The sequence below is a fragment of the Pinus tabuliformis genome, chromosome 8 (genome assembly GCF_031772625.1).
Source record: "Pinus tabuliformis cultivar Carrire ecotype Pingquan chromosome 8, CPIR1, whole genome shotgun sequence".
Taxonomy (NCBI): domain Eukaryota; kingdom Viridiplantae; phylum Streptophyta; class Pinopsida; order Pinales; family Pinaceae; genus Pinus; species Pinus tabuliformis.
In genome coordinates this window covers 19686562-19697348 of record NC_142294.1, presented here as the reverse complement: position 1 = coordinate 19697348, position 10787 = coordinate 19686562, and the positions used below count along the sequence as shown (strand labels likewise).

At 37.3% G+C, this 10787-nt stretch overlaps 1 pseudogene; it reads left to right on the top strand.

The window, feature by feature from the left end:
* The first annotated feature begins 2090 nt into the window (after positions 1–2090).
* Positions 2091–3249, top strand: LOC149233945 (cyanamide hydratase DDI2-like; annotated as a pseudogene).
* The last annotated feature ends 7538 nt before the right edge of the window (positions 3250–10787 follow it).

Below are 10787 nucleotides of genomic sequence, written 5' to 3'. Positions count from 1 at the left end.
TTCTGTGTGGGATCATGGAGTATTAAGGTAGAGTGTTGTTTATTTGACAAAAGACAAAAAGGTTCCACCAACTATAGCAATTACGCAAAACCTTATCATTTTCAGGAGGTCGGAAGCCAATTGAAACATATAAATATTTAATGGGATAGAATAAAAATTGATGGGTCAATTAGTATTATTTGGAAGTATGTTAGAAAATAAGATTATTAAGTGGGTAGAAGAAAAAGATAAGTGTGCTAAAGGGCAAGTAGAAGCAGATTTTAGATGTAAACATTGCATAGTTGATCATTGTATATCTTTAAGGCACATCATTGAAAAAGTTTGAGAGAAAAAAGAAGAAGTCTTTTGTTGCTTTGTTGGTTTCAGAAAAATGTCTGACTCAGTTCTCAGGGATAAGCTTTGGCACATAATGAAGGAACTTGGGGTTCCTAAACATTTGAGAGTAGTTGTGCATAAGCTGTATGAAGAGGTCAAACTCAAAATTAGAACTTCAACAGGCATTTTTGAAAGTTTTAGAAGCGATATCGGGGTCAAGCAAGGTTGCCCACTGTCTCCTACCCTTTTTGGTTTATATATCGACGAGCTTGAGGAGTGGTTAAATTTGCAAGGGGATGATGGTATCTATTTGGGCAAGTTTGATATAAGGCTTCTTTTGTACGCAAATGACCTTATTTTGATTGCTAAATCGACTCTTCGTTTGCAAGAGCACTTACTATCCCTTTTAGCATTTTTGTAGAAGTGTAGGGATGCAAGTCAATATCAACAAAACGAAAGTAGTGTTTTTCTCTAAGAAAAGAAAACATAACTAGCACAAGTTCTACTTTGAAGGCAACATTCTGGAAGAAGTTGCAGATTACAAATACCTCAGAATTGACTTCAACAAAAATCTACACTGGGATGGTTGTAGAAAGAAAAAAAACTTTGGGGGGTTGGAAAGCATTTTATGCTTTTCAAAATAGGTCTAGAGAGGCAGAGTTATGGGATTGGAAAACCACTCAAATTCTTTTTAGGCTTCTAGTTATTTCGATGATTCTCTATGGTTGTGAACTATGGACTAGCAGTACATCATGCAGTGGAGACAAATTGAGAAAATTCAGAAACATTTGATTACAAACAAATTCAAGATTAAAAGTGCAGTTCCTTATGCTATCTTGTTAAGTGAAACAGGGGCTGCTCCTATTGAAGCAATTGTTATGGTGCGAGTCATAAGGTATTTAAAAAAAAATGAACAAATGAAACAAGGTAGATGACCTAAGGTTTTCTTTAATGATAGATTATGCAACAGGAAAAAAACTTGGATGTAGCAAAATAACAAAAGGTTTAGTAAATGGGGTATTTGATTGAACACGTGTCCCATAAATAACAAAGAGATACAAACTTTTGTTATGGATAAGTTCCACAAGCGTACTTGCGATAAGGAGCTAAGAAAAAAGAAAAAATACTATATTGAAGTGTTTAATCCGACTCATAGTCATCCACCAAAAGCATACAGAGAGGTCAATATCTCTTGGAGAGCCAAAATTATTATTGCCCAGTTAAGGACTAATTCTCATCAACTCTGTTGTGCGCTGGAAAAGGCCAAAAGAAGTGTGGGAGGAAAAAGTATGCATTTTTTGTTCTTTTGGGAAAAAGTGGAAATAGAAAAATATTTCATTTTATAATGTGAGGTCTTCAAAGACAACACATAAAGTTATGCAGATATGCTGGCAGCTAGCGCTTGGGATAATCTATTTAGCGAGGGGTTTGTCGAGAAGCTCAGAGCATTTATTGTGAAGCTTCACAGAAAAAGAGTCGAATACATCAAGCAAATGAAGAAGCAATTTGTCTCATAGACTATCTTTAGCCTCTTAAACATTAAAATAATTTCTTTCTTCTTTCTATATAATTTTATCTATTAAATACATTAAAAATAAATATTTAAATTAAAATGGTCTATAAAATGATGGTTCAATCTAAGAATCAAATAATTAAGATAATTAAACCAACTATTAAGATAATTAAATCAACCAAGATATTTTGAAATGCCTACCCTGGTTGCCAAACCCTTTTACCGTGGTTTTATTTAGTTCATCTTTAATCATACTTTCTTTACTTGGATCCAACCTTTCTCCCCTTTATAATTTCACAACGTTGGGATTCTCAGGAGGGAATCATAGCGAGGAATGGGCAGAAATTCCTGTGAAATCTTGGAGGATTAAGGTAGCAGAATCCGATCTATTTGAGTTTTGAAACCATTCCATAATTATAGTTGAGAATGGCATCATCGACAGACTTGGCGCTGTTAAAAGAGCTGGATGATCTGAACACGCTGGAGAAGGAGGTGAACCAGGCGCTTCAATGTGCATCCAAGGGCACCCTCACCCCTCCAAGCCCATATCGTTGGCGTCGCTTCCTCTCCCGCAAACGCCGCTTACAGAGAAGGCCACTGCCTACGCTAAATCGTGGCTCGACACCATCGTCTTCGTCCACAGCATGCGAGCATACTATTTGGGTTCGGCCATAGCGACGGCGAATTTCCCTCATTGGAATTGGAATCCGGAGATGTTCTATTTGGCATCGATGCTCCACGACCTGGGTCTCACATCCGTGGCCATGAAACAGACACCGCTTTCCTTTGAATTCCACGGAGGGGTGCTCGCCCGGGAATTTCTGCTTCGCGAAGGAGCGCCTGCGCGACTGAGCGATAACGTGGCGGAGGCCATTATCAGGCACCGGGACAACATATGCGCGACCTTCGGGCACTCGCCGGAGAGTGCGATGCTCATCTTCGGGACCCACCTAGATGTGTACGGCGCCTTCAGCCCTCTCATCCACGCGGACACAGTGGAGGAGGTGGTGAATGGCTACCCCAGAAATAATTTCTGCAATGAGTTTGCGGATTTGATCATTCAGGAAGTGAGGATCAAGCGCTTCTGCGCGGTGACAGAGTGGCTGCAGGACTCTGTGTTTATCAGTAATGTGAGAAACAATCCAGTGTTTACAAAATATGATCACCCACCACTCTGACACTTCTTTGGTGTTTAAGGTTCAGGGTCCATATCTATGCGCAACAGGTTTCGTCGAGTCATCGTGGGTACCTGTCAGATATTCAGGGGTTTTTTTCCAAGTAAAAGATATATGTATGTGGGGCGGGGGTTAAGAAAATATTGTGTCGTTTTATTTTGGTGATTTCTAGCCTAGCACGCTAAATGTATTTTCTGGAATATATATATATATATATATATATAAAATGTTGCAAAGTTTATTCTATATGTTTTAATAAGAACCGTTTGTAATTATTAGTTTGAAATGCATCTCCCAAATTCAGAGGTTTTTTAATGAGGAATAGGCTTGTTTGTACAGATATGTAATAAGGAATCTTGAGCCCAATTTTGTCATGCAATTTTAATAGATAACTCTGCGTTCAACAATTGGGCTAAAAACACACATTGACCATGTAAGGAAGTTGCAGAGGCCAGTTTCTACTTCTGATCGATCCTTGGATGGGAGGGACGGGCTGACAGGATATGGAAGTCATTAAACTTCAAATGGTGTTCCCTCTTCTGTTCATTCATTATGGCTAATTTATATGTCCTACTGTGGTATGAGAACTAAGCATAATTTCAGATTTGAGGCCAAAGCTAAATGGTAATGGATACCAAACAATGAAACAGAACATGAACTTAAATATAATGCCATCGCTAACAAATTTAATGCAGCAACTCATCTCTGGTTTTTGCAAATATCTTCCAGTAGATGTTGGAAATTTTACCATACAGATTTATAATCACCTGAAAATAGAGATATGCATTGTGATGAAGATTGAATGAAACTGCCTCCTTGAAACCCTTCGGCAGCAGCGTTATCACAGGCCCAAAGAAGACCATCTCCTTGTTCAAAGGAAATTCGAAAGCATAAGTCAATGGTGAGATATATGACTTTCAAAAACTGGTTTAATGGCATTGGTAAATTCATTTGGTAAGTCGTCTCATAAATTAACACATGCTCTGGAAACATATTGTCCATGGAAAGTGATTACAATAAATCTGGTGTATTTAATTACACAAAGGAGGCAGAAGTAATGCAACGAGTTGAGGATTATGACCAGCATGATGTCATGTAAAGGAGAATTATTTTCACAATTAATGTTGTCATTGTTTTAAGTTTTTAGAAACTGTTATGTCACTGGTGTAAGTTTTCAGAAACTGTTATGTTTTTAGATACTAATGCAGCGTTGTTGCAAATGTCTCCCGGTGAATATTAATGTCATCTATTTTGAGAGGTTCACAAATAGATAAACATACAGCATTGAATATATATAACAGAAATGTTGTAGAGGATTGGCAAGGGCTACTGGCTTACAGGATAAAGGGCTTTGCAGTCTGACACTCCAATTCAACTTAAATTATCCTAATTTTTGCTTAAAAAGGTGAAATTTTAAGTTTGAATTTTAGTAAGATGCTGTCATGTTATGAAGACCAGTTCCTCTGGAACAAGTTTATTCTCTCTATCATCAACTGCATAGAGACCCGATTCCCCTGGAATGAATTGTCTCATTCTCGATAACTTAATTATATACATGTTTAGTTACCTTTATTTTTAATAGATAATATATTTACAATTCCTTTTATGCTCTGTTTTCTGTTTTAAAACAATATTTACAGCTTTGAAATATTACCATACAGATTTTGAGTCGCCTGAAAAATAAAGAAATGCATTGTGAAGAAGATTGAATGAAACTGGCTCTCTTGTAACAAGTTTATTGTCTGTATCAATTACAGAGAAAATTGAGAATTGATTCCAGTGTAATGAATTATCCAATTGTATAATGTAATTATGTACATATTTCTATCATGCCGATTAGTTAATAATATATTTTAGCACTGTTTTACGCTCAGTTTTCCGTTTTAAACAGCTTGTTGAAATATCACCATACAACTACAGTAGTTTACGATTACAGTTAATATAACCAGCACCCGAGGCAAACCATGCCAACACCTAGTAACAGTGAACATGGAATTACCACACAATTTCCTCATATCCAAATTGGCATAACAAAACAGAAATGTACTTATTTGTGCATAAATCTCAACATGGCAAATGGGCTATCAAGAGAGCATTCACGGCTTGCCCATAACCATTTGATTCCAATGCCATCGCTGAATATGGAAATGTGATGATGACAAGGGCATGACTGCTACCAATTTACTCTCAAAAATCTCTGAGTGTATGTCCCAACATTGAAGCTAGTCACGAAACTGAGCAACGAATTAACCAGAAACCACCTCAACATTTAGTTTATATGCAGGAAAGACTCTGGAACTGTGCTTAGACTGACCATGGAGAATAAGTTTTCTACAGCACAGAAGAAGAATTAGAGTCCAAGTCCAACAGAAGCATTATAGCTGAACCTGAACAGGTCCAGGTCAGTGTTACCAGACTAGGAATCGGCAATAAATCGGCGAGGCAAAAGAGCGAAGAGTTTTAATCGGATCGGGAAAAAATCGGCAAAAAATCGTTGAATTCATTAAATAAAAATATACACATATATTGAATTAAAAAAACCATTTTTCATTAATATTGGGTAAAGGCATATCCAAACAATGCATAATATCAATAGATGTCCAAAATATCATGAATAAATAAGTATATCATATATGTTATGAGTCCAAACATGATCCAAAGCACTGGGTCTTGAGTCCTTAGAAGCATATGCTTCTAAAAGTTTACAAAAAAGTTAAAAACTGCATACTAATCAGAAAAAAATCAGCAACTAAGAGTCTATGACTCTTAAGAGTGAGAACTAGAAGCGATTCCTTCCACTCCTTCGCTTGCTTGACTCAAAGTTCTCCAAGTCATGAAGGCTTAAAAGAGGAGGCTCATCTAATTGAACCCAGTGTGCCGCATTTGTAGCTTGCAAATCTATCTCTTCAAGGTCGATTGGTGAATGATCTATACCTGTCATTATCATGAGACATTGAAATGTGAATTAAAATTTCACTTTGAAGTTTGAAGTTTGAAGTTTGAACTTTAAACTTTAAAGTACGAACTAGATTATGAAACCTTCAAATTCAAGCTCTCGAATCTCACCTCGTATTTGTTTGTTGCGAAGTCGTAGATTGTAATGGACAAATACAAGGTCATTCAAGCGTTTTTGTGTCAATCGGTTGCGCTTCTTAGAATGTATTTTCTCAAACATGCTCCAGTTGCGTTCACAACCTGAAGCACTGCATGCTTGGTTTAAGATTCGAATGGCAAATCTCTTCAAATCTGGCGTATCACTACCAAAGTTTTGCCACCAAAGACCTAGCAAGTGGTAAGGGTTTGTGAGTAGAAGACTAGAAGTACTAAATTAGTAAACAGTAAAAACTTAAAAAGAAAAAAAAAATTAATAAAACATTTAACATACAAAATAAAGTTTAAACAAATTTAATGAATTGATGAAGCCTTCAAGCTGGGTACCTGGCAACATCTTAGACCTTTGTCTTATAGCACCGGTATAGGCAAACAATTTAGATGGTGCCCTATAATCTTGTAATTGGGAAAAGACATGACTTCGTTGTTCTGGATCAGGGAAACACCTTTCCACGCATGTCATAAGTCCTCTGCCAACCTCCCCATCCTCATTAAATTTGCTTTTATCATAAAAATATTGTGGGTTTAAGAAGTACCCAGCAGCATGTAAGGGGGAATGCAATTGCCTATCCCAACGTGCATCTATAATGTCCCAAAGAGGCATATACTTTATCTCATCATCCCCATATCTTCTTTTGATGGCCTCCTTTGCGAGATCCATCACCTCATAAATGTAACCCATTGCGGGTTTGTCACCATCGACCATCCTGAAAGTTCAAGCATTCAAATTTAAAGAAATATGAAACATTGTAAATAAAAAGAAGCTTGAAATGAAATTTTAAAAATGAAAAAGTTAAAAGACTTGAAGTACCTAAGAACTCTATCAAGGGACTCCGTCACAGCAATAATCTCTTCGGCATCTTTCCAGAAGCCATCATTAAACACAAGTGCAGCAATTTCGATGCCTTCAGGGGTCTTGGAATGTTTAGATCCCATCCACTCAGGTCCCAAGAACATCCTCTTCAGATTTATCTTTTGCTCAACCACAGATTGCAAAGATATGAAATTTGTTGCAAATCTAGTCACTGCAGGTCGAACAATTTCTTTACCTTCAGTGTATATTCTCATAGTGTTTAGGACAATAGTGTGGTTGTATAGGTATTTGGTTATGGATTTTGCCTTCTCCACAACCTCATGTATCCAATGAAGCTTACCAATGTCCTCAAGCATTAAATCTATGCAATGGGCAGCACAAGAGGTCCAAAAAATAGTGGGGTGCCTCATCTCAAAAAGTCTACTAGCAGCCATATAATTAGCTGCATTATCGGTGACAATTTGTACAACATGTTCTTCTCCCACTTCTTGAACGACTTCCTCCATCATTTCACAGATAAGTTGGGCAGTCTTAACCTTGTCTGAAGCATCCACTGATTTGAGAAACATTGTGCGTGCAGGACAAGATACAAGGAAATTTATTAAAGTTCTATTCGTCTGATCTGTCCATCCATCACTCATGATGGTGCACCCTGTTTCTACCCATGATGAACGAAACTCAGATTGCACAAGCATGACATCTTCAACACTCTCTAACAACATATTTGTCCTAAGGCTCTCTGATGTAGGGGATTTGAACCCTGGACCTGCAACAACAATTGCATCAATCATAGCTTGCCAATAAGGACTTCTGGCACAATGGAAAGGTATGTCAGAGTAGTACCAAAAGTTAGCAATGGCCTTCCTTGCCTGACTATAGATATTTTTCTTCCAACCAGTGCCATCCAAGGTAGGTTGAGAACCGGGTTTTGTGTGGGGAGCAAACAAGGTGTTTATGTTTCCACCTCCAGTGTTGAAGGAAGGAGTTGAAGGACTCGCATGGCTTTGAGTTTGACTTGGCCTTGGATTAAGGATTAAGGATTAAGGATATGAAAACCAAATTATCAGATATTGGTCATACGATGGACGATATATAACTTGTGACCATTACAATGAATGGTGTCACTGATGATTATCAAATGTTCATCACTGGGATCAATGCCAGAGAGAAGATCCCGCACTTTGAAGAGCTGACAGGTACACTGATGCAGGAAGAAGAGAGGAGATCGACTCTAAAGCCCCAGAGTGCCGATCTTGCATTGATGGCGAAGAAGAACTTCTACAAAGGGAAAGGAGGTCCACAACAACAAAACGGAGCAAGTTCACATAAACGGCCAAATCTGACTCAAGGTATGCATCCCAATAAAAACTACTCTGAAACTAAATGTTTTTATTGTGGAAAATTGGGTCATATTGCCAAGGAGTGTAGGAAAAAGAAATATCATGGAGAACAGCAGAAGCCAAAAAGACATGCAGGTCATCTCATGAATGGTGATCAGGTGCAAAATTTAAGATTGTTCATGGCAGATCGTGATGAAAATGTTGATGCAGAGATCTGGTATGGAGACGCAGGAGCGTCAACACACATGACAGGGAATAAGCACTGGCTGGAGGATTTTAAAGAGATCAATGAAGGTGCACAAATCTACCTAGGTGATGACAGAAGCCATCAAATCAAAGGGTGTGGGAAAGTTTCTGTTATTCTACCTGATGGTAATATCAAACAAATTTATAATGTAATGTATGTGCTTGGCATAACAAAGAACTTGATTTCTGTATCTATGATTACAGATCAAGATTTGAAAGTTGAATTTTTAAAATCTAACTGCTACATTAAATATTTTCTAGATGGTATGAAGACAATTGCTACAGGAATCCGAACAAGAGGACTGTACAAGTTGGATGTGAGACCTGCACCAGTTCGAGCATTGACAGCAGCGAGCTTGACTACAGAAGAGCTTTGGCATCAGAGATTCAGCCACATCAACTATAATGATTTGCTGTTACTACAAAAGAAGGAAATGGTAAGAGATCTTCCTATGCTAAAGCAAGTACATAATGACTGTGATGCCTGTACTTTAGGAAAAAAGCATAGAGAAGAATTTCCTGTTAGATTTGAAACGAAACAGAGTGATATACTGGAGATAGTGCACACCGACCTTTGTGGTCCCATGCAGACAAAATCTTTAGGAGGTGCACTGTATTTTCTATTGTTTATTGATGATTATACGAAGTTTTCTTGGGTGTAGTTCTTAAGTAAGAAGACTCATACATTTGAATGCTTTAAGCAATTTAAAAACATGATTGAAAGACAAACAGGGAAACAGATAAAAATTCTCCACTATGATCAAGGGGGATAATACAGGAAGGATGAACTCATCAAATATTGTGAAGAGCATGGAATTTTGCAGCAGTTTACAGTAACCCATACTCCACAGCAGAATGGAGTAACAGAAAAAAAAACAGAACATTGGTGGAATGTGCCAGAAGCATGCTTAAAGGCAAGAATCTTTCAAATGGTTTTTGGGCTGAAGCAGTGAATATTGCAATTTATTTAAAAAATATGAGTCCTACAAGAATTCTTGAGTCTAAAACTCCTTCTGAGGAACTATATGGATATAAGCCTGTAGTAAAACACTTAAGGATATTTGGATGTAAAGCATTTGCCCACATACCAAAGGAAGATAGAAGAAAATTAGACTCGAAAGCCATCAGATGTACTTTTATAGGGTATTGTTCGTCATATAAAGCATACAAATTATTTAATCCCTCTACTCACAAGATTTTTGTTAGTAGAGATGTTAAATTCCATGAGCAGGATAATGAAGAACCTGATGAGCACTATGATGGATGGGACATTCCATACTTTGAGGAAGATGAAACAGAAAACAATCAGGGTCAACAGCACACAAAGGCAGATGACGAATAGCAACAGCAGCAACAGCAACAACAACAGCAGTAGCAACAACAACAACAATAGCAGCAACAACAACAACAACAACAGGAAGAAATAAGGTTTGAAACCACTACCCCACCACTCAGGAGATCAGGTAGGAAAGCTCAAATGCCTGCAAGATATAGGGAAAATGCTTTTATAACTAGTATGATGAATGTGGTTGAACCATCTAGTTATAAAGAAGCAAATGAAAGTAGTGAATGGAAAACAACCATGGAACAGGAATATGATTCAATAATCAGAAATAACACTTGGGAATTGGTTGAACTTCCTAGAGGAAAACAGACCATAGGTTGCAAATGGTTATATAAATCGAAAATTAATGTAGATGGAACTATAGAAAAACTGAAAGCTAGGTTGGTTGCAAAAGGGTACTCACAAAAAGAAGGGATAGACTATGAAGAAACCTTCGCCCTTGTAGCTAAATTGAACACTATCAGAATGTTAATTGCTTTAGCTACTAAGAAACATTGGATGATGCACCAACTAGATGTAAAGTCTGCATTTTTGAATGGAGAACTAAAAGAAGAGGTTTATCTAGAGCAACCGGAAGGGTTTGTACATAAAGGAAAAGAACATTTATTCTATAGGTTGAAGAAAACACTTTATGGACTGAAACAAGCTCCTAGGTCATGGTATGAGAAAATTGACTCATTTTTTCTACAAGATGGCTATAATAGAAACAAGAATGACCTTAATCTTTACACCATGAAAGATGAAAAAGGGTGCGTAGTATTGATTTCATTATATGTAGATGATTTGATAATTACAAGTGATGCTACATATCTAATTGATGAAATCAAGCAACATATGTCATAGATGTTTGAGATGAAGCACCTTGGTGAACTCAGATATTGTTTAGGTCTTGAGATCTGGAGAGATTCAGGCCAAACATTTCTGTCCC